This window comes from Pectinophora gossypiella, chromosome 12 (assembly GCF_024362695.1).
Source record: "Pectinophora gossypiella chromosome 12, ilPecGoss1.1, whole genome shotgun sequence".
Taxonomy (NCBI): domain Eukaryota; kingdom Metazoa; phylum Arthropoda; class Insecta; order Lepidoptera; family Gelechiidae; genus Pectinophora; species Pectinophora gossypiella.
In genome coordinates, this window is record NC_065415.1 from 11,183,967 (window position 1) to 11,208,938 (window position 24,972).

Here is a 24,972-nt window from a genome sequence, read left to right on the forward strand (position 1 = left end):
GGAAGCTTCGACGTCTCGTCTCGACACGTCTGTGACAAATCGCGGCGTGCCGTCACTATCCCAAAGTAATTCAGATTTAATTCAATTAACGCTCGAATGACTCCAAACCCGACCCAGCTAATAAGAACAAAAACGCCCCTTCAACATTTTAGTTTCAATCCATGATCCTTCCATGATTTGCCTTACATATTTTCCGGGTCACTTATATCGACCCTATACGACTGCGGAATTCGGTTTTTATGACTCACGAAGAGGCGATTTGCTATACATAATGACCGGGGATAAAAACTTTTTAAATTGACCATTCCATACAACTATTCTATAATACGGTTCTAGTTACATAAACGTGCAAATACATATCTCTGTTTCACAAATCTAATGTTACTGTTACAAATTACATGTCACATATAATAAAATTATGACTTGATAATTGCATAAGATGTGGTCCAGCTTCAAACAGAGGCTAATGCCAACATTATTGTCTACACAGATTATTATTGCGGTAATAATATTATTAGCCACCAGACAGACAACACGCGATGTACATTACATACTCAGCAATCATATCCAGTGTCATAACATAACACACTTTTACTTAGGAAGTAGAGTATATTTACAACAGGTGACAAAATATAAAGTTACATTACGAGGTACTCCACCGCTGATAAAACTAGCGACATTTCCACACATTTTCTCATACTTCCTCAGTACGAGATACAGTCGGATTCCTCGGTTTTACATTACGAATATTAAACATCCACTTCTGCATTATACCAACACCAACATGCAGATTTCGTTATTTATATCCCGTACACTGTCTTCCAAAGAGAGGAAAACAAAGAGCATGATTAACATCACATCCTCTAGGAAATTGCTGGTGAACTAAAAATTCTTTCATCACGAGCCCTACAACAAACAAGGCTTATTACAACGACAAAAAACGACGGTAACAAGACAGTAGCCTAGCATTAGAACTTCTCAAAAAACATGTAAATCGCGGCCAGACACGCAACACTCACATGCCGGTGAAACTGTATCAAGCCTTTTAGTATTTTTGTTTTTATTTACAGCCGGCTTTGGGACACATTTGCGAGGAATAAAGTGTTAAGATAACCGAGTTTTTATGGGTTAAACGTTTAAATAAAATGTCTCTTTCAATGGACTCGTTGGTAAAAACTTGGAGCGAGATAGCGCTTACTTTGTCGCGGTGTTTTTTGTTTATAAACTTGGCTACACATTGAAGGTCTATCAGACCCATTGAAACATAAATCTCTTGAACAATAATGTGCAAAAACAAGCGCTATACTGGGCAAAAACTTAGTGAATGTCAATTACGGCATTGCACGAGTATCGCTGACTCAATCGCGGAGCACGCGGAATCGAAGGGACTACACGGTACGCCGCTTATGAGAACACAATTACAATCCATTATATTCGCCGGGACCTTTAAAGGGATGAACTAACCAGCTAAGGGGCTTTACAGACGATGCTATATATCCCATGCACTGTTTAAAGATATAAACAATCTGTAGATCTAAAAGTGCCAAAAATCAAATCAAAATCCCCTCGTCCACCAGGTGGAAACTAATATATTTTGTATCTTACACAGTTAACTAACAACTGTGCCTGTAAGTTAATCTGTACCATTAAAATCGTCATTCAAAAGAAACACAGCAGAGGCCTCCATATATCATACTCTGAAATTTCAACTTCAGTGCCAACAGGAACTGATGAAGGAAAAACGTGGTAAACTCAGGAAAAGGGAACAATGATAAACCAGCAATCGACAGGAATCCTCTATAATTAATATTTATTAAAACATCAACAAAAGACCAGACCATAAAACTCTGCTACATAAATGCCATTATATTTAACTGTTTGTCTCGGTAAACACTGTTTTTTCTGAGTTTTATTCCCCAAGCATTGTCGACCAGCCGTATAAAACGTAATAAATTTTATAATGGCAATGTTGTGCCATATAAGTAAGTTTTAGCAATGTCATCAACACTGTCGGGCGAACTTCATTAGGGCTCTTCGCAGCTATAAGCTATCGGTACACGAGACAAAAGAAACGTCGTGGATTCCTCTCTGAGTGTAATAAAACGCGTATTTTTATTTGTCCACAGAAAGACCCAACGCGGCTGTGACCTGCTGCGGAGCTGGTACAGACACAAACAAACCAGAGGCCATTGGAGTGAAGATGGATATGATGAATCACATTGTGGATGGTTACCAGTCCATCGCCAACGTAAGCAGTCAATAATGTTAGAGAAGATCTATGTGGACTTATCGGACATGCTGGGTATAATAAGAAGCTGAACAATACATGACAACACATGCAAAAACACATACAACATTGTTTGTTCCTTTACTATAAAAATTGGTGTTTGAATATAAAAGATAAAATGCTGCATCTTGGACCGAAAAGTTACTATACAAAAATTGGGTGTATGGATCCAGCGTGCTTAAACTTTAATGATGCAATACGGATTGTATTAAATTTTATTATTAAGATGCAATAAATGTTAATTAATAATAGCACCCACAATTGGTTGCAAGTTTACGGCATCACAGCCATGCCACTGCATATTATTTGCAGGTTCACTATCTTTGTTCTGTCTGAGAATATGCACTGCTTACAGGAGTTACTAATATTCGACATACAACCGCTCGGAATTATAAAAACTATGTGAAAGAAACAGAAGACTATACTTTCCTAACGACCATTTACAAAGTTTAGACAACAGGCCTCACACCAACCTCTTTCAGGTAGCAACGTATTGCCTTAACTAACCATGGGGTGACATCGCGAAAACTTTTGGCATCGTCTAAATCTAAATGCAGTCTTAGCAGAAGGTTTGCACGAGCCCTTACATCGGTAGCAGCAGTCGGCAGTAGAAACAGAAGAGTCCGTGTCGCGACCGGGCACGCATTATGTCTGCGCCCAAGCATTGTTTGTCACTCAGCCATTTCACGCCGACAAATGGTAGCATCAGAACAAACACAAAACAAAAACCACCGATACTGTTTCGCCGGCCATTATGTGAATTTCTCCGCTTCGTAATTATTGCATCGGTTCGGAAATGATTGGACTGAATTATAGTAAGGAGCAGAAGAAGATACTCATTTGGTAACTATTCGTGAGTTAAAAAGTTTAAGCGGTTTGTGTAAGTGAGCATTTCTGGGAAATGCGAAGTGATTTAGCAGATTCAAGTTCTTTACTGACCTTGTACTCCTGACCGTGAAGATTGTACAGCGGATCTTGTCTCTCAAGCTTCAAGATCTCTGGATAGTCCTTATATACATTTCACTTCACTGTCTCAGAAATCGAAAATACTTTGAAATTAGGGCACGTCCCATGCCGCGGTCAAAAACGTCGCGAGACATTCATGCTTACAGCGTTTCGGAGTAAGAACCCACTCACTCAATAAATTAGTGCGATATTTGTTACCACACAGATCGCGGTTGCTTCGTCCAGCAGACTAGGTAGTCTCCATACAGTGTGAGTGGAACAGCGTCCACCGATAGTTATAGGTCACAAAGTTATCAACGGTCAATTTTATTGTAAAACCGACGAGAAGACGGTAGACACGTAAAAGTAACAGAAGCATGTCTTCTTCCTTCGTAACAGTCTTAATAATATTGTACAGGTACAGGGACTTGTAAGATCCGAGGATTGTACCTGTCAGAGCTGTACCTGGAGGATCGTAGTAAGTGGAATTCCGTGATCTCTGCTTACCCCAGCGGGAAATAGACGCGATCATACGTACATGTAAAGGGCTCTCAGAACTCAATAGGGTAGTTTCCAACTAGTCAAATCTCAAATACTTTTCAATAAACGTCAAAACACGAAATTACTTTGGAATTTGTATGAAAAAGCAACTGTGTGAGGCTTCAATGACGTCTCATTGAAAAAGTGACAAAATGTCGCACTTATTATAAAATTATTCTTTATTAAAATTCGTAAATAAGTTAAATAGGATAAAGATCTGTCTTTATTTAGTAATCAGAATTTCATAATTTATCTTTGACCTAGGAAAGTCAGTCGCACTATCATCATAAACTTCAAACCAGTATCGATTACTATCAGTGACGTAGAAATAATATTTTATTGTGTAGGTACATCATCATCTTTCTGCCTTTATCCTACTCTAGGCGTGGTCGGCACAACTTATATTCCTCTTCCATTAATTTCTGTCAATCGTCATCTCAGTGTGAGAACACCTTTCACACAATTCCTTCTTTTTTCCTTCTTTACACAGTTCATCCACCTTCATACTCATAACTTCCCTCTTTATATGCCTTTCATAGCTCCTCAGTACATGCCCATACCATGCTAACTACATACATTATTATATACATCTAAGTTTATTGTGTACATCTAAGAATGACAATCAAGGTTAAACCATTTCTCCAATAACGACCGCGTGAAATCATTTTGCACAGATCACTAGAGTAGATAGCATTCCATACAAAATCTAATCTCCATTTCTAGGGCAATCTGAATATCAAATGTAAATAGGACAAAGATATAAAAAGAGATTGTTCACATTCACTGTCAACAGTGCAAATGTAAAAGTGTATCGAATTGCGAGGTACTCATCATTACGGGTAAAATTGATATCGCGGGGACTGTTTCGCTTTTCTAGAGAAATGTAGGTAGCTAATTACTACGACTAGGCATAAAGAAAGTTAGTAATATTAGACGTTTATAAATAAGGAATATAATAGACCTGGCCAAGAGACACTTGATAAACATGCGAAATTACCTGAACACGCAATGTTCCATAATATATTATATAAAATAATTGCTGGTAAAAAGAAAAAGAAAACATAATTACTAGTGATGCACCGGATCCTACTTTTGCCGGGTACCCGGCCACCGGGTACCCGGCGCTACTCCGTGCCGGGTACCCGGCTATCCGGCAAAATTACCCGGCATGCATTAAGTCAGTAATACAGCGCGGAACCTTCTGAAAAACCGTGCCTTGAAAGAACTAAACCACTACCTCTACTCAGCAAGTGCTCGGAAGGATATAAATATGAATCTTTAATAAGTGCGGTGTATGGGCAGGTTGATAATACGGCCACTTCCATATTATAAAGAAATACCCGAAAAAGAAAAAGAAACTGTTTTGAGTTCAAAATTCAAGCAGTTGTTTCTGTTAAAACCTGGAACTTCAGGTTAGGTAGGTGTGAAATATGATGACTATCGTAAAGAGTCTTGCAATGAGGACCACCCCCTTACGTGATACATAATCGTTTCGTGCGGAAACCCACGGGAGCCCCGTGGTTCCTTCGCAATGAAAATCTACACATCGACCTAGGTCTGCCAACCATTGCACAATGGCTCAAATTAGCTTCAACACCTTTTTTTTCGATTTTGCTCCTCACCACCCAAATCCTCTGGTAGTTGCGACTTCCGAATGCGTCCCGCTTAGGGACAATACTGAAAAGTATCAGCACCCGAAGGACGTAATATCGACCAACCCACCCCGTCGGCGTTGTCGACGTTTTCACTCATTCAGCCCTTATATAGTCGATTAAATTTATCAAATATAATCCTTTCGAACGCCGCCTTGAGGTTCTCGCCCAACTGACAAAAAGGAAGGACATCGAAAAAATTCGAAAATCGTAATTTGTTGTACCATAACAAAAAATATAATTATATATTTTTGCGATTACAAACTTATTTGCAGTTGGTAAACTAACCCCAACCTGTGACGATGTTTGGACACAGCAGTTTTTCAACGGCAAAAACACTGTCTTTTTGTTACCATAATCTACATTTTCTTAATAATAATGGTTTTATGAGTCTTAGAACATGTGTAAGTGCAATAAATGTTAGTTTTGAAGCAACTTATTATTAAGTTTTAGCTTCAATAAAATTACCCGGCAGCGCCGGGTACCCGGCGCCGTTATCCGGTACCCGGCTGGATCCTTAAAAAAGTGCCGGATCCGCCGGGTACCGGATCCAAACCGGGTACCCGTCCCATCTCTAATAATTACTTATTATTGTAAGAAAACAGGAAATGCTTGCATGTGAATGTCTGTTAATAGAAACGACCAATAATTAAATACAAAAGTACAACTAACGGTTTTTTGTGCAGAGCAAAACATTTTGAGTATATTTCTAAAAAAGCAACCGCCGAGTTTTTGTGTACTTTCGTTTTCTTCTTTAGACACCTTACGCTACACGTTGACAGCTGAATTGTGTTAATTTATTTCACAACATAGCCTTTTCACAGTCCCCTACACCATTATGCAGCGGACAGTGGCGATTGCAGCCTAAAAGGGCAACAAGTAGGTACGTTACGTACAGAATTGCGACCAATTTCCCTCTCACACAATTGTGGGATTACGATGAAATTTATACGTCTGGCTTTTTCGAATTAGATGCCGTTGGGCTTAATTCTGTCTGAGGACGCCCAACCATTTGTCGACGCAAGGCCATTGCTAACAATAGGGGTTAGGCTTAAGCCAGACGATTCCACAGAGTAAAAGTAACTCCAGATTTGCAAGCGCTTCGCATCGTAGTCTGAAATCCCACCCATAAACACAGTATTTATCTCTAAGATGTGTTTTTGTGTGAAAGAGCAAAATATAATTTGGTTTAAAACTATGAAGTCATTTCAAAGTAAGTTTTCTATCCTACCATTATGGTTTTACATGGCCAGTTATTATCAGTAGTTAAGACCAGTGTTGCTTCTTTAAAAATACCCTGTATATGGGCAATTTGTGAGCCGTAATATCCTGTTCTCGTTGGTAATGAAGCTAGTTCACGGTCAACAAAATTAGCGCAGATTTTAAGATAAACGAACATCCCCGTGCACGAAATTAAAATGGCTGACAACCTCTGAACTGAACGTTGTAATTATTGGTGAAGACCACATCTAGCTTACAAGTGAGTATTTGTTTTGTTAAAATGAACGCAAGTAGTGTGGCCATAAAGGTTATTTTGAGGTTTTAATGGCACAGTCCGTCAAGTTTTCGCCGCACGAAGCTCGCCTGACTCGCTAAGAATCGGTCTATAATTAAGAAATAAGTTAAGATACGGTTTTTTAGCCGACTTTTTACAAAGCATCATGCGGGCCAACGCAATTAACTCGGCTTGTAAATTGAATGTTTGCTTTATAGTGATTAGTAATTAAATATTTTTTTTATATAAAGAACCTGTACGACGGCCATATTGAAGCATTTTGTTTGATCGTGAGTCAATTTTGTACCGTAAATATTAATTAACGCAAGCTGCGTTTTTTATTGCCCATGTGCGTGGTAGATACGGTACTTTTATTTTTTAATTAAAAGACCACATACATTGTTCCGGCGCGGCAGACAGGAAACAATATAGCGTTAACAATGTAAACAATCCAATATGCGATTCTGTCGGATATACAGCACAATACTGCTACGTTATGTTACATCCCTGAACTCAATTAATAACTTGTAGGCAATATCCGCCAAGAAACGAACATCTTACAAAATATTCTCTAATAATTCCCATACAAGTAGCAATGTATCGGTTCCAATATTCGATCAATTAGCAATAAACCATTTCATCGCAAGCGGTCCTGCATAAATTCAATTAGATCCAGTGCCCAGAAACATAGCTTTATGGAATAATTGATCAGCGGAACCCTTTACTGATATCTAGCGTATCGATACGATGATATACTGATAAAGACGTTTAGCATAACTTGCTCCCTTTTCCTTTTATTAAAAGGAAAATAGTTTTTTTAGATCATAACTTTTAGATCTTAATCGGGAGGACTGAACGAGACTGATAAAGAACTTAATCGTAGATCTTATAAAAAATAAATGAACCTATACACGTCCTACGCATAGACTTCCTCTTAACCAATCGAAGCAACTTATCTTATAAGCTAAAAAGAAGGTTTTAAAAACTAAAACCCGACTATAGAAAAACCGAGCTCATAAATCGAAAATGACACAAGAAAATTTTTCTCCGAAATTAACTCACGCCTGTAAATACTAGATTTGCGCACCCCATTTGGGTTTTGGGTTTATGTATATAAGTGTTGCAATTGTTATATTATCGCCATAAGGTTCATCATATCCATCTTAAGACTTCATATCAACAGTGGCTGCAAAGTGCAACTTGTCTTAGATTACGTATGGTTCTGCCCACCCCATTAGGCATTACGGGCGTGTTTTAAGTATATTATGTAAGTTTATATGTTCGTTTTTATCTCAATTCGATCGATTTCGTTGCTAGTTCTACATCAGATTAAATTACCTACCTGAATCCCCAGAACCTCTATTGTGAAAATCTATACTTAATTGTATAATCTTGTTTAATAAATATACGCTATAACACATTCATTAAAATGAACAAAGACAGTACTAATTCGAAAATAAAACCTTTAAACTATGAACCTAGAAAATTATGTGAGTATTACCACTCGTTTCACAGTAATAACCATAGATTTGCTGAACCTGCAATGCTGTGGGCACTCCGTGGTAAGACTACAAAGTATACAACTCTATACGCCACCCAGAGCGTCCGTAAGTTTATTAGGACGCCCTTCCACTGCAATAAATATCATAAAACATTACTATCTCACTTACTTCGATACTGCAGATTCGTTCTATGGATAATGCCCCTTATTAAATTGTAAACGAACGCTTGTCGTATAACTACACAAATCTGCCATAACCTTGCGAGCATCTCTACTCAAATTACAATTTAGAATTATTTGTAACTATCTTCATAAAATGCTAAGCAACAGGTTATATACAAAACAAATGACAGCAAACAATGGTCCTTCGCTTCCCTATGACGCAAATGTAAATTTCTTTTAAATATCGGATATATTTTCTATAAATGTTAGCATGAAACCAGAAATCAAGCTGCATGTTCTTTATTTTTGAATTATAAAAAAATAAAATGCATTTATTTCGGGTATTGTAAGATTTAAAAAAAAAATGTAAATTTAAAATTAAAAGTTACAATCAAAAATTTTAAAATAATAATGAAATAAAGTTAAAATTATTAAAATCAAAACTAAATGTACTTTAAATTAAAATCATAATTATTAAAATGAAACTTTTTAAAATCAAAAATTATTTAATATAAACATAAAAATAAAAGTAAAATTATAAAATCAATTTGTGAAGATGAATTTATTAATATTATAATATCATGAGTTTCTTTTTTTTCAGTTGTATCCATCGCACTGGCAATCAACCACTCACTCACCATTACATGAGATTATGGTCAAATGTTTGCCTATGCTACATTAAAAAAGAAAACAAAGAAAGCAAGTCATGAACTGTCTCCCATCGCTATGCTTATGCTTACCAGAATGCCATAGAATTATCTCCATTACATGCAAAGACATTCCCACTCACATAAACGCATTCATATCAAAATCACTCACTTACGTGAGAACCCAAGTAAGCTAGAAAATAATGTTTACTCCTTTAATATACTTTTAATAAGCTATCAGCCTCAGACGTATTACAGTAGCGATGTTTAGAGATTTAAAATTAGCTACGCAATCCACGCGCCTGGAAATCCTGGCAGGTACCAGCTACCACCCATGCGTCAGAACCACTCATGCGCAACATATCATCAACTAGTACAAGCGGCACTTAACACAGGACAAGCAAGCGCGTACGCGTACCATCTTTCTACGAAGCTTAAACAACCGTCCAGCAACCTAGAATCATAATAGACTCATGCCCGGAATGCGGGGGCATATTGATTATCCTTACGTTTATTGTCCTAAAGTCGATTATCCTGACATGATGTTCCTACTATGGGATTTGCCTAAATCCGTGATCCGTGTTTCGGAAGGCACGTTAAGCTGTTGGTCCCGGTTATACTTACTGATATAAGTATCTAGTCGTTACATGAGCCATGTCGGGGGTCTTTAGCGGCTCAATAATAACCCAGACACCAGGGTTGATGAGGTTGGTAATCCACCTCATAAACCACACGATAAGAAGAAGTGGCCCTGTGGTTCATTGTCGTGAACTTGCACTAATGAGTAATTAATTTATCTTAAGTACAGTTTTTACAAACACATGGCCGTAGGCTGGAGATACGGAACCTATCGCCTATCCCAATGGAAATCATGTAAGTATGTAATCTCTATTAAGACATTGACAAAACCTTAAAAATCAACTAGCATGGATAGTAACGCTCCAATAAAAATCTGATCCATTGCGTCATCGGAAACAAAATGTCGTTAAAGATCTTTGAAATCTTCTTAAGCACAATTCACTGAAGATCTTTTAAGTCTTAGGGTGGTATTAATAAACGAATCTCAGCTGAGACTGCCCTCAAGATCATGCTCAAGTCTCTGTTTTTATGTGAGAACTGTCACATTGACGTGATCTTGAAGGCAATCTGAGATTAGTTTATGAATACCACCCTTAATATTAAACTTGTATTCATTTTGGTTTCAGAATATGATAGTCTTTACCTTTACTAATCAGCACACTATCGAGATTATTCGTGCTCTGTCTATGAATCGTAATTCAAACTTAGTAAATGTACCTACACAGATTTAAACGCACGACCTTCCAAACACAAAAGCGCGTAGAACAGCATCTTTCTAGGAAGCTTCTTCAAACAACCGCCCAGCTTGCCGGCGCATTTATTTATTTATGAAGATTATTATCGTGCGTAATAATTCACTAAGTTTCAATTGCATAATGACGGCGGACGGGGCTACTAGCGCTGCGGACTATTCAGTGACGTAGCTAGCTAGAGGTGACGGGGTGACTCGCATCGCCGTCGCCCAACTAAGGAGACACCTGGAAAAAAACTTAAAACTTACACAAACAATCGTAATAGTTTTCAACGATATATCACAAAGGCTTGAAACTGTTTTATTATTATTATTAATCACCCTCGATGCAGGGTAAAACGCCTCTCCTCCCTTCTTCCATTCCTCCCTGTCCCCAGCTTGTTCTTGCCACCGTTCAAAAAGCGGTCTAACTCGTCGCGCCATCTTTTTCGTGGCCTTCCCCGACGTCTGACAGCATTTGCAGGAACCCACACTGAATTCTTTGCGTCAGAAAAAACATGAATGTTTACCACTTTCAAATTCAAATTCAAATATTTATTGCATTCCATGTAGTACAATGGGGTGTTACATAGGCACAGGAACTAAAACATGGACCCTGTAGGGCACAGCAACGTTGAAGGGAAGAGAGGAAGTGTGTATTAAAATTAAAACTTATCATTTAAAAATTCGTCTACAGTATAATAGCTCTTTTTAATTAGCATTATTTTTAGATTTTTTATAAATAAATTAGTTTTAGTTTCATCTCTTAAGTACTTTGGGAGCTTATTATATATTTTTATGGACATTGCTAATGGGCTCGTGGCGTGTAATTTTAGCCTAGAATTTAGCAACATTAATCTGCCTTGTTGTCGAAGCGAATACGGTGTAGGAAAGTCACTTCGTTTTTTATAAAAGTGAGGGTATTTTTTAACAAATTTGCATAGTTCCAGTATGTAGATAGAAGGCAGTGTTAATACGCAAAGTTGATGAAAATGCGTTTTGCAAGATTCAGTTTGCTTAATGTTACCTATGATTCGTATAATTTTTTTCTGCTTAATGAATAATTTTGGTGCATTTGTACTGTAGCCCCAGAGAATGACACCGTAGCTCAACCATGCATGTGCATAAGCATAATATGTTACAAGTGCGGTTTCTCTATCAGTTGTTTTTTTAATTTCTTTTAGTGCATACATAAATTTTGACAATTTGGATATAGTCTCTTGAATATGAATTTTCCAATTCACATGAGAGTCAATGTTTAGCCCAAGTAGACAGAAATCATCAACACATTCGATTTTTATGTTATTATAGGTGAGATCTATGTCTAGGTTACTTTTTTGGTGTGGTCTAAATATCATTAATTTTGTTTTTGAGTAGTTAATTTCTAAGTTATGGTCGCTTAACCAATTTGTAGTTTTGTCCAGTATTTCTTTAAGATGATTAGTTATAGTATTTCCATTTGAGCACGACGTTAGTAGGGAAATATCATCTGCAAACAGTATGCATGGCTCCTGCATTATTTTCGGGAGGTCGTTGATGTACAGGAGAAATAGCAAGCATCCAAGAACACTTCCCTGTGGAATAGACGCTCGCATAGGCTGGACATCTGACCGTATTTTTTCTATTTCTCCTGTGTCCGTGTTAAAATATTCCACCTCTACATACTGCTCCCTATTTTGCAAATAAGATTCCATCCATTTATGAGCGATCCCGCGTATACCTACTTCATGCAATTTATTTAATAGTATTTTATGCTGTACTCTGTCATATGCTTTTGACATGTCTAATAGCACGCCAACTGCGTATTTTTTATTATTTAAAATGTCTAAAACTTGTTGTATATATTTGAATACAGCCAGAGTTGTGCTGCGCCTCTTCCTAAAGCCATTTTGGCACTCATCTAAGATATTGTATTTTTCGCAGAAAGAAGAAATTCGATCACACATGGACTTTTCAAATATTTTTGCAACCGTTGGGAGCATCGCTATGGGCCGATAGTTACTCGGATCATCCTTACAATTTTTTTTATGAATGGGTTTGATTATGCTTTGTTTTAGTAAATGTGGAAAACATCCTACTTCAAATGACTGGTTTACTAGCATACATAGAGGTAACGCTAACTCTTCTGCACATTTTTTAATTAATATAGGAGGTATTTCGTCTATTCCGTAGCTATTCTTGTTCTTAAGGTTTTTTATAATTTTTAGCATTTCCGTGGTATCAACTGGACTAAGATATATAGAATTTTCTGTGGGATTAACTACAGGCCTACCCGTTGGTATCCTAAATTGGTTGTCGTGTTTTTTCAATCTTATCTCGCCTTGTGTGATGAAATAGTTATTAAATTTATCTGCCACCAATTTTGGATCCATGATTATATTGTTCTCTATTTTTAATTGTATATTGTGTTTTTCTCTTGTTATTTTTTTATTCGTACGTTCGTTTATAATTGTCCACATAGTTCTAGTTTTGTTTGTCGATGTTCTTAGTCTATATTTATACTGTAACCGTTTTGAAAAATTTACTGTTCGTTTTAATGTTTTCTCATATGTTTTATAGAATTCGCGGAGTATCTTATTATTGCTTTTATTAACAATTATTTTTAAAAGCCTTTTATTTAAGCATGATACTTTTATACCACGTGTCAACCAACGTTTATTACACTTGGTTAGTGTGATTTTTCTGAAAGGGAAGCAGTTATTTAAGGCATGTAGGAGAATTCTATTAAATGCAATGTAGTTTTGGTCCATTGTATTATTTATTGTTATAATATTTTGCCAATTTATGTCGATCAACTGTGATTTGAAAGTACGTATATATTCATCATTAAAAAATCTTTTTTTTGTTCGCCATGTAACGGTTTTGCTACTATTGTGAGGTCGTTTTATTTCAATAACGACTGCACTATGGTCAGAAAAGCCTAGCTCTTGTACGTATGTTGCCTGTATTCCTTTTCTAAAGTTTGTAAATATCAAGTCTATGCATGTTGCTGATTTATCTGTTATCCGGGTAGCTTTAGTAATATGTTGAATAAAGTTATGCTCTAACATTAGATCCAGATATAATTTTGCATCCACTTTTTTATTACGCTTTATTTTTGATTTAGACAGGTGTTGTATTACATTAATGTTAAAATCGCCTCCTATAACTATATTGTGTTTAAAATATTTTTTATTTAAGAGCTCCAATATTATTTGTAATTGATTACTAAATATCTCTTCATCTCTTCCATTCCAATACATAATTATTAATAAAATATTCAAATCCGGTAAGTCAACAGCACAAAGTTCTAACACAAATTCAATGGACAAATCTGAAAATTCTGGTTTTTCTATATACTTGTGATTTTCTTTTAACAAGATACATACTCCGCCGCCATCCTTAATTTTACGGCAAAAAGACGCTACTAATCTATATCCGGTGAAATTGACTACATCTAATTTGTCTTTAGACAACCAGGTTTCGGATATACATATTGCATTGAAGGATGATTCTTCTGAGATAAAGGCTTCGACGATATGTAATTTATTATATAAACTTTGGGTGTTTTGGAATATTATCTTAAAATACTGACGTTCGAAAAAATAACTGTCTACTATTATTTAAACAATTTAAACAATTTTCATCATGAGATTGACCATTATCTTCAATTTCTATTTGGACATGTTGCGGTGTTACATTTGTTGAAACTCTGATGGATTCAATAAGCCTGGCCAAATCTTTGAACACTACAGTCAAGCCCTGTCTATTTACTTTTCCTGATAATTCATAGAACATATCACTTTTGTAAGACAAATTAAGATTCGAATCCAATATAAAAGCATACTCAAATGTGCCGTTATCCAATCCCAACAGATTATTAAATAATTCTATTCTATGATTAAAAAGATTTGCAGTTTTAGATACTTTGAATGTTGGAATACATATAATTACATTGGTGTGTTGAACTTTTAGTAGCTCTTGTCTTATGTAAACAACTAATTCATGGTAGTCCACTGTTATATTAAAATCTTTTTCACCAATTACAATTACACAGTAATCCTTGTATGAGAACTTTTCTAGTTTCTGTTCGAGTCCTTGAAATAATTGTAAAATTCCCCCATTTGGAGTGACGTAATGACACAAGTTTGAAAATCCTAGTGTTCTTTCGGCGATCTGTCGCAACTTGTTAGTGTTACTACTAATGAGACAAACATTAGCTAATTCAATTTGCTCCTTTCTGTTCCTCTCATTGTGCTTTATAAAATCTTTCTCATTATGCACTTCTTTCTTCGAATATCTGTCATCTGGGTTACTTGTCGCGATAGCTGAATTTGCCTCACATGTACGCTTTGGGAGTGGAGTCGATTTAAACAGATCTCGTTTTACTTTTTGTAAATTATTGTCTTCCTTGTTGACGTTATTTCTGCGCTGTTTACTTTTAGTGGATTGTTCAGTTGGAGTAGATTGACACATTTGGGTAAGATATTTTATTTTCGAGTGCGATTCTGCCAACTTCTCCTCCAGTGAAAATATTTTACAATTTTGTTCGTCAATTTTGTGTTCAGCTTTTAATAGTAAATCCTGTAGGTTCAATATTCTTTCTTTTAAATTTATTTTCTCTTCTTCATCCGATACTGGGTTCAGACAGCTTCGGTTCACTTGGATTGGATCCTGAGTTAGTCCACTCAACTCTTCTGTTTCGTCTGATAACGAGGCAAACGAATTACTTGTCGAGATGTTGTATACTACTTTTGTAGTTTGTCTTTGCGTAATATTTGATATCTCCGGTGACGCTGTGCGGTTATCACTATTAATTTGTTTTAAATGGTCTTGACATTTTTCACATTTCCAATTTGATTTTTTGGTTGGAGACATTAAATAAAACCTTTTTTCCGAAACATTAGCACAGTTTATATGCATGTACTTTTCGCAAATTAGACATTCTAAAAATTGTCTATCGTTTATTGTCTCGTCACAGTTTTTACATTGTCTTATCATGTTGTGTTTATAAAACGAACCGCAGTCCACAGAAAAATATTTTTATCAAAAAGAGTTTTATTGCAGTGAGGTTCGATCTCGGGTCTTCACAGGTGGAGCGTATTGATAGGCCGTTTACCAGCTATGCTATCGTTATACTCATTGAGGTAAGCGAAATTTATGATCTGCTTCTAGTTCTTGTTGGATATCGAACGTTTCCGATGATAACCGATTGTGTACGAATATCTCCGAGGTCTGTTGGCACTATTATTAAATACGTTAAGAACTTATTTTTAAAATTATCACTATTTTCGAACTAATAACTATATGCAGTTTTCATAACTTAATTGAGTTCTATTTGTAACACACACTACGCGTAGATTCTTCTCGATTTACTTTTACAATCGTTATGTTTTTTGCACAAGGTGATCACTGTCTCATATGTTCTGAATTCTTTGTTATATTGCTCACAAACGATAATCCTGAGAATTTGGGACACAATTAACACTTTTATCAAAAGTTTACATTAATAATCTTAATATAACTATTTTTTTAAAAATAGGTGTACACGAAACTGTTGTTTACTACTCAGCGCCATCGAACACACTTGTGTCAAATGTTTTGATTGTCATTTATTTTAACAATCAGAGCGACACCTGAATCGTGTTTCACCCACTAGCTACGGCACTGGCAGTGCTCAGGGCGGACGTGTTGCTACAGATAATCTTGTGGACGACTATTATTAAATGTAGGGTTGTCCGAGCCAGCCCGCTCCAAAGCTGTTCCCAGTCACCCTAGCAGCGAGCCAGGAAGACCGCGGTCTTATTGGCTACAAGTGACGTTTCTAGGATTCTGTGCATTGCTAGGGATGGAAATACTTTTCTTGGCTGCTTTGTTTGCACAACATCATGAACGGTACAATATTTACCTTTATAACAAATGGGAGGTTGATAATAATATCAGAAGCATTCAGAAGTTGATAAATTCTTTTACAGGCTTTAGGAGTGTAAAGGTGACTGCGTCTTTGATTATCTGGTGGAAACTCGAGTTTATATGATTATGATTTCGGTTGGTAAGTTTTTGGTATTTACTATAAAAAGCATATTGCGACTACCCCTATTCTAAAGAAAATTCCGCTAAGTACGACTAGAAATCGCACATCCAAGATTATTTTATGATTGAATTTATATTTACAATTCCCTCATCAACACGAACATTATCTTTATTATTACAGTCTAGAAATTAAGTAATTAAGGAAAGGAAAACGCAAATGCTTTATTTTTCCTGTAATAAAATGTTTACAAGAGCATTAGATTATATTATATTATTACCGACTGGGGTATTGGTAGGGTAGAATTATTTCCGCGTTTTTGACGACATGTTAATAAACATGACATGAAAAGGTATACGTACCAAGAATTAGAGTGGTGTGAAGCTGAGTCCAGGAAATGTTTATCCGATCATAAACTGCCTATATACGTCCCACTGCTGGGCACAGGCCTCCCCTCAATCAACCGGAGGGGGTATGGAGCATACTCCACCACGCTGCTCCACTGCGGGTTGGTGGAGGTGTTTTTACGGCTAATAGCCGGGACCAACGGCTTAACGTGCCCTCCGAAGCACGGAATCATCTTACTTTTTCGGACAATTAGGTGATTCAAGCCTGAAAAGTCCTTACCAAACAAAGGACAGTCTCACAAAGTGATTTCGACAATTTCCCCATCGGGAATCGAACCCGGACCTCCAGATCGTGAGCCTAACGCTCTAACCACTAGACCACGGAGGCTGTCAAGTTTGTTTATCCGATCATCATCATAAAATCATCTACGTAAGATTTACAGAACGTCGCGTCTCTCAAACTTTTTTTACCAGTAATAGCTATCACTTTTGCCGATAATAACTATCACTGTTACCAATAATTACTGTCACTTTTACCGAGTTGAGTTTTGTGATGAATATTATTTTTGATTTTGTAAACTTTGAGAGGCGAGCTACTTTAGCCTAATAAAGTGTATTAGTAACATAGCGATTAAGTGTGGCTTATATAAAATACTCACAGTATGTAATATTAATTTACTTACTTAAATAAAGAATTTCCAAAAAAATAATAAAAATAATAATAAAAAAGTTGTAAAAAATACTGTCACTTTTACCGATAAATAATAATTGTTCGAAAAATTAGTTAGTACATTTTCCTATACAGCTTTGTATCTCCATTTCATGGCCCCACAGAAGAAGCATGTACTATCAGAGTACAAAGTAGTGAAAGAACGCTCGAACCAAGACGTTAATTCATATTTATTATTTTAAAACCTCTATAAACGTTTTACCTTTAATACAGACTTTGCATTGAACACGGTATAATCAATTTACAAATATTATTACAAACTCTTTAGATCAACCTTATATTTATGTTCAGATTAATAGTTTAATATTATTTATTTCCCCGGCTTTTACTCTTTCTAGCCGCTTTCAAAGTCGTAATAACTAATTCTATGGCTAGTTTCTGATGTAAACTGAATATTATCGAAAACAAGAGCTAATATGAATAGTATCTTGTTGTGCTTTGTTGTCTTCAATAAGTAATCTTTAAGATAAAACGGCATTATCTGGCCACATTTTTTCCTATCTAAGGAGATTGAATGCCAATGCACCTACTGCCAAATTCCTTATTTCATACAAAAACCTTGAAGTAAATGAGTTATTCTCTCAACTTGGTTGCTTCTTCTTCTTATCGTGTGGGTTGTGAGGTGGATTACCAACCTCATCAACCCTGGTGTCAGGGTTATTACTGAGCCGCCAAAGGCCCCTGACATGGCTCATGTAACGACTAGGTACATACTTACATCAGTAAGTAGTAACCGGGACCAACGGCTTAACCTTTCGAACGCCGGAACGCGGATCTCGACCAGACACAATGTAAAATCTATTGTGTCTGGTATCTCGGCATATAAGAGGTTAACGTGCCTTCCGAAGTACGGAACATACTTTCCGGCAATCAGGTGATCAGCCTGTAATGTCCTAACCAAACTAGGGACCACAAAGTGATTTTTGTGATATGTCCCCATCGGGATTCGAACCCGGGGCCTCCGGATCGTGAGCCCAACGCTCAACCACTGGACCACGGAGGCCGTTGACTTGATTGCTCGGATACCTTTGATGATGTATGCTAAACAACTGATAAGATAGTAGCGACTGTCTTGGAATCCCAATATCTTGTATGTAAATAATATCAGCGTATTCTATTCAACGTAACCGATATCTTACAATTCAGCATATTGCGATCCATTGGGTAAACGAACAATGTATCCCCTGCGACGGAAACAGTGACAAATGTCACCATTCAGCGGCGACTTGTCTCTTTACTGTCACGTAACTGTCACTGTAAAGAAAACAGTGCAGGGAAGTGACTTGACTTCCCTACCAGTGACGTATTAGCTTAGTGGAGAAAAAACACGGACAAAAGAGCAAAAACAAGCTTTACAATGAATAGTAAATGAGTGAAGTTGCGTAGGTTAAATAATGGTAGCGTAAGTGGAAATGAACTCGACTGTCATTCGAATAATCGTTGTCTCGATGACCAGGTTACACTACCTTTCTGTTTTGTGATAAAAAAAAACAAAGTGGTAATCTTTATTACCCCGAAAGAGTAGATATCAGTTCATGAGCCGTCAGTAAACAAAAAAGCTACTATGGAAATAAGTACCAAAAATACAATCTAGGTTAATATAGGATATATTATATCACAACTCGCCTCTGATTTTACATGGCTTCGCACGAGCTTACATGAATTATACACTTTACCTATTTACACGAGCCTGAGAAAACAACCTACGACAAATCTCTTAATTAGCAACACGTCGAACAAAGAAACTGGTGAGAGATAGAAAGTAGAAACTCAAACAGCAGTCAAACAACCGCTCATCAGCGCGGCAGGCGAAAACCGCCGATATGGATCGACTAATTGATGCCCTTTAAACATTTCAATAGATGCTCGAGACAATGAGCGCCGTGCGAGATTCATGCAATCGTCTTGATGGGAATCGCTGACCGTCGCTCTCAAACCAAAGTACCGTTACCTAAACAGATATTAATCATAATTTTCACTGACGCCGACTCAACTATTCTGGATAATAGTTATTAGCTATTTTCGGTTGTAAACGCGGCTGTGTGTGGGCGACGACGGAACCAGCTACTGGAAAATTGCCGTGCGACATCCAAGGGTAATGGATTTAAAACTGCTCAGAGACACTTTGAAATAGTAAAATAATCGTTTCCTCTATTATCTGACAACACGAACGGGTTAAAGCTCAGTACTTACTACTTGTTAAGATGTGAAAGCGGGTTTTGTAAGATTTCCCATTTGTGTTAACTACTATCCTAGATTTATTGTTTAGTTTTATATACTTACGTATTCAGTAGAAGGCTGAGGCTCGAAAGGAAATTGGACAGGCATGTGCGAAGTCTTTTCCCATCAAGTTACCACCAACATGGTGGCGTGCAACTCACACCCCCTCTTGTTAATTAAGTAAAGTGCATGCCTCTGTTTTTACACACCTATGTGTATACCTACCAATCCCATGAATGGTTCCTAACATTAATTTTAAACTTCGAACTATAAAGCCTTTTTAATAACTCAAGAGAAGGCTATTCTACTAGTTATTTCAAATATTTAAAAATATATATTGTTTCTTTTCTTTAAATGATTAAGAATCCATAATTTTTCTTTTCGAACGCACGGAATATATAAATCCAGCCACCCAGCACATGATGTTCAATTGGAAATTGACATGAACATCCACGAATTGATTGTGTAGGATGACCTACTTTGGCACTGATTTATTCGGGATCAATTAGACGAGAGGCGGCTTGTCAACTTGTCATCTCAATAGTTTCAATGACGAGTCAACGGACGCGGTTGATTTCATTGAGACAATCAACTGAAGATGGTTTATTATGTCGCAAGTCTGAAGTCAACGTTTTAAGTGGTCTGGAGAATTGAATTGAACGAATCGGGGATGTATACTCCAGGGTCCTCTAGGTACAAAACAACAATGATCGTCATAAAAATGTAACTAAGATGATGAAAAGGATTCGTGGTCGATAAATACGTTGTAGCTAAATAATTATGCAAATAATGTCTCCAACAGTAAGTATTAGGTACTTAGTGAATATTTATTAGCACCCAAAAGTTTTACAAGTATACATCAATCGATATTTATCCACATTCATAACTCGTAAACTTTCAAGTTTAGCCGTAGATTCCACAGCACTAATATCAATCACTTAACCAACTTACCGACTTTATTAGAACGAGACACGCACGCCTTTGTTTCGCCGAATTTTGTAATAAGGGAACAATAAAAACTTCAGAGTTAAAAGGAATGCTCATCATTCACTAGCCGAAAAATTTGCTTAAATATTCCGCAATTAGTCAGGGCATGAAAGAGATCTAAAATTAAACGTAAAGAACACGCTGTGAGAGAATCCGCTTCCAAGAATAAATATCTCAATGTCATTGCGAATACGAAAGTTGCATTTCTTTCGGCAACGCATCATTTGGCTGCTTCTAAAATTAGCTTCAACAAACATCGCCCGTCAGCGCAACAACATAATTCCTCCTCCAGATCTCGTTGTTAGCTTTTTAATTTCCCCGAGGCACAGGCTTGAGTGCTTGAGCCTACATACTTACACTGCAGCTGCCTCGCTTCATAATTACTGCAACATTTCAATTCAACAAATCTTATGAATCAACTTTACGTCGGCGGCTGTAAAACTCTATAATGCATGAGTTCCGCTTTCGCATCGTTATCCGCTTAATGACGTTTATCCGCAAATGAAATAGCATAAGTACTCAATAGTAAAAGTGTCAATGCGAAACAGCGCAATGTTAAACATGTAAATAAAATTAAAGACGTTAATCCTTAGGTGTATCCGGCGCATCGCCACGTTCGAGGCTTATACACGGCCGATAAAAACATTACGCGGAGCTCTCAATAAATACACATTAATGTCCCGAAGCATTCTGGTTTACATTCCGTGCGGTTTGCAACGAGTTTTATAAAAGCTCCGTTCGGCCGCACACGCAATTACAAGCGACTACGCGGTACGATCAATATTTATTCCCTCGCGAGACAATGCAACACGCACTACTACATTACCGCATGAGCGCTATATCAAGCGCACACCGAGCCGCAACAGCGCGCAGTCAATCCTCATTTCTAAACTTCGCTCTCGGCGTAAGTGTGGCGATTTAAATAAAGGCGGCGCACACATCGCGCGCCGGCCCGCCGCGACCCGGCCCTGGATAAATAACCCACCGTGCAATCTTCCAACTTAATGATATTGCAATGCATTATCATTTCAGTCATTTGAAATAAGCCATTGCGTTTTTCAAATCCATTTGCCACATATATTCCGGCAAAGAACGAGCTTTTGCAGTAAGAGAACCGGCAGTCCAATCAGTTATTACGCGGCGGTCGTTAAACGTTTTGCGGTTATTATAATTTTCAATTAATACCGGTATTAAAGCCGGGCCTGTAACGACGAATATAAGAGTAAAATGAAAGATTAATTGCACCGACAAGGGTTAAAAAAATGAAGCAATCATAAAATAACTGAGCAAATTTTATGACGCGGAAAACAATGCGCTCGATTCGAACAATCGGCATCGCAGCCGCCGATGCGCGAGGGATGTTGAAGTGAAAGCGCATGCGCTGAAACAAGAAAAAGGCTCGCCAGGCAACCAGTTATTACACTAATCGCTGCGATATAATTCCCGAGTCAACTTAAACACAGGTTCCTTGCGGATCGAAATGCAAACATGGCGGCGCTTTGAGTTGCGATAGCGCGGGAACTGCGCGTGCGGCTGCGCGCCGGCGAATGCTGCGTACGGCTGATTTGAACGTAAGTGCACTGACTATACATTCACATTTCTTTGCTATGAAACCTAACCACATCCCTTATGTTCGTAGGAGTATCAAAGTTGTATAAGACAAAAAACAGATGCAAGGATAACTGTTGACATTTCATCCTCTTTGACTCTCTACCTACCTAACGAGTTTATCTAGTACTATCTAGACTAATTAAGATATTGCATTTGGTAACTTGTCAGTGATCGTTGCAACTCACAGTTCTGCCCATCCTGCGGTCCATCACTACGTGGGTCGCAAGCGCATCGTTTTATCGGTTTCGCGCCGTAGTTATCTGCAAACGCGCTTACTCTTCGCTTGTGTACAAAACGATTGGACCCTTTTTATTTTAATCTCTTTTCTGATACTAAAACTTATTAACATGGTCGTAAATTTAGTGGACGATGTACTTGTTTCGTAACTTATATGTTTTTGTATTAAAAAACTAGTCGGTCAAAATTAACTTTTCGAATATTCTGCGTAGGAATTGTTTTTGCAAGAGCTTTATGTTCTTCGGGGATTATGGTTTATTTCCTTCTTTGTATTTTTTGATGTCTCTCTTACCTACTTCAAAATGAATCGTACCACCTACGTAAAAATATTGTTGAAGTCATAAGATCTTAATAATTATTTACTTTTAGTCAAATATCCCGCAAGGATGCTTCCTTTCACGCAAATTTTTTGAACACAGTGAACAGAATGTGGTCGACTTTATTATTATTTATGTGTACAAATTGAAATGCAAATACGCTACGTATTTGTAACACCTAGCCGTAAAGATGACATTTATTGAGCCTGTGATACCCAAATATTTATGAGCTAAGAACAAATTAAAAGTATAAATTTAAATATTAACTAAAAAAACCATTATTATTCTGACACATAACATCCAAATCCTGTTTATTAGGCGTCCATGCCTACTTGTCTCAGACGCCCGGAGTGAATTTTAATGAATTTCACCTTTTAAAACTCGAATAATTTCTTCAAATTCTTCTCAAACGGTTTATGATTTGAGTATCGTTATAATCTTATTTTATTTTATGATTCGAATTTATATCAATTTAATTATATATCGCTAGTATTTCATTAGCTAAGAACCGAACACCCAGATCAGTCTGAATCCATGAGACATTCTTGATTCATTTTTTAAATTATGTTTTCAATAAGTAATACCACCTTCGAATGCACGATTCGATAGTAATAAAACAACAATTTAAGTTAGGTAATGAGCTTGCCAATACAACGCTCTCTTAAATAAAGGTGCTACGTGGCCGTTTCAACATACTATGAGGGCCACCTATCCTAGTTGTAAAAGATTAGTCAATTAAAGATGTGTTCTTTAAAGGGGCGCTATTAAAGTTTAAAATATGATCAATATGACCAAACCAAAGCATCATTCGCTTAACCCCCCACTAGGACGTGAAAAGTACAGGGCCGGGTCGTGATTTCAAACTGTTTTATTGCGGAAATTCTTAATGTTGTCTTCTTAAGCTTTAGAGCGCTATATTTCAGATAGTCCATTACAAATCTGATACGAATTTGAATGGCGAATTTTGCCGTTTTGTTTGTAAAGGTCTTGACTCACTGGCGAGTATAACGGGGGAAGTTTATCACCAAATGTTACCGATTGGCTGACTGCGGTCGTCGTTAGCCAACCTGTCAAACTAACGACAGTTTGACTGCTCGATTTGTAACTTCCTGCATAAGGAATAAGTACCTCAAGAGGTAAGTATATTTTCATTGTTATTTCTTAACCAGACAAAAGTCTCACCCGGTACAAAAATGTAAGAAAACAGGCCTGAAGGTGCCTCAGTTGGGCGGGAACCTCGGCTCGGGCCATCGTCACAGAGTCGGGTCGATATCGGAGTCCTGATTTTTTCAGGCCAATAGATGATTCGTCACCAGTTTCTTATTCAACAAACTAACTACAAATCGTCCAAAGATTTTAAAGAATCCTTACTTGCACTGATTGAATTAATTAAATAATTTTGAAACTAAAGCACACCCCGGACACTTCATACAAAACGCCTTATTTTACACAGACACTACACATTGATGTTATCGTACACGCGCATCTGTGTATGTGAAGTCTGACGCGTTACGATTGAAGAGTGAAGTATGACCGAGGGGGGGTGAGGTACACCAAGCTCGGCCGCTGGTGGGGAGCGGAGAGTTCCTGTTCTTGACGTAAGTAGTATTATTATTCCTTATTCTGAGACTAAAGAAAACTACTCTTCATAGCCTACTTCTAGACATGTAAGCATTGTTTTGAACTCTTTGGTGTTATCTCCATCTCATCAGTGTATCGCGCCTTAAATAAGGCTCTGTGCCACACCACAAGTTAAATTTATCACCTGCATATTAAATGTCATTCCACATATAAATTACTCCACGTAATAAGATAGAGAATTGCTGCGATTATTGCTTCGTTGATTTTGTGCGCACTTTAATTGAAATTATTAATTTACTATTGCCTCCTTCAGAACCGACGGTGTGCCGTTTCCGGGAATTTTCCCACGTCGGGAACGTTCCCGGCAGACAAAAAGCGCCAAAATTATGTAAAA

General features: G+C 37.2%; 1 protein-coding gene across 4 annotated transcripts in view; it reads left to right on the plus strand.

Moving 5' to 3' along the window:
* The window catches only part of LOC126371179 (uncharacterized), a 729,644-nt gene that overhangs the window by 638,731 nt on the left and 65,941 nt on the right, over positions 1-24,972 (plus strand). For all 4 annotated transcript variants that reach the window (XM_050016416.1, XM_050016417.1, XM_050016418.1 and 1 more), the window contains one exon: positions 2,127-2,248. The gene's annotated coding sequence lies outside the window, so the exon portion shown is untranslated. The remainder of the gene's footprint in view (positions 1-2,126; positions 2,249-24,972) is intronic.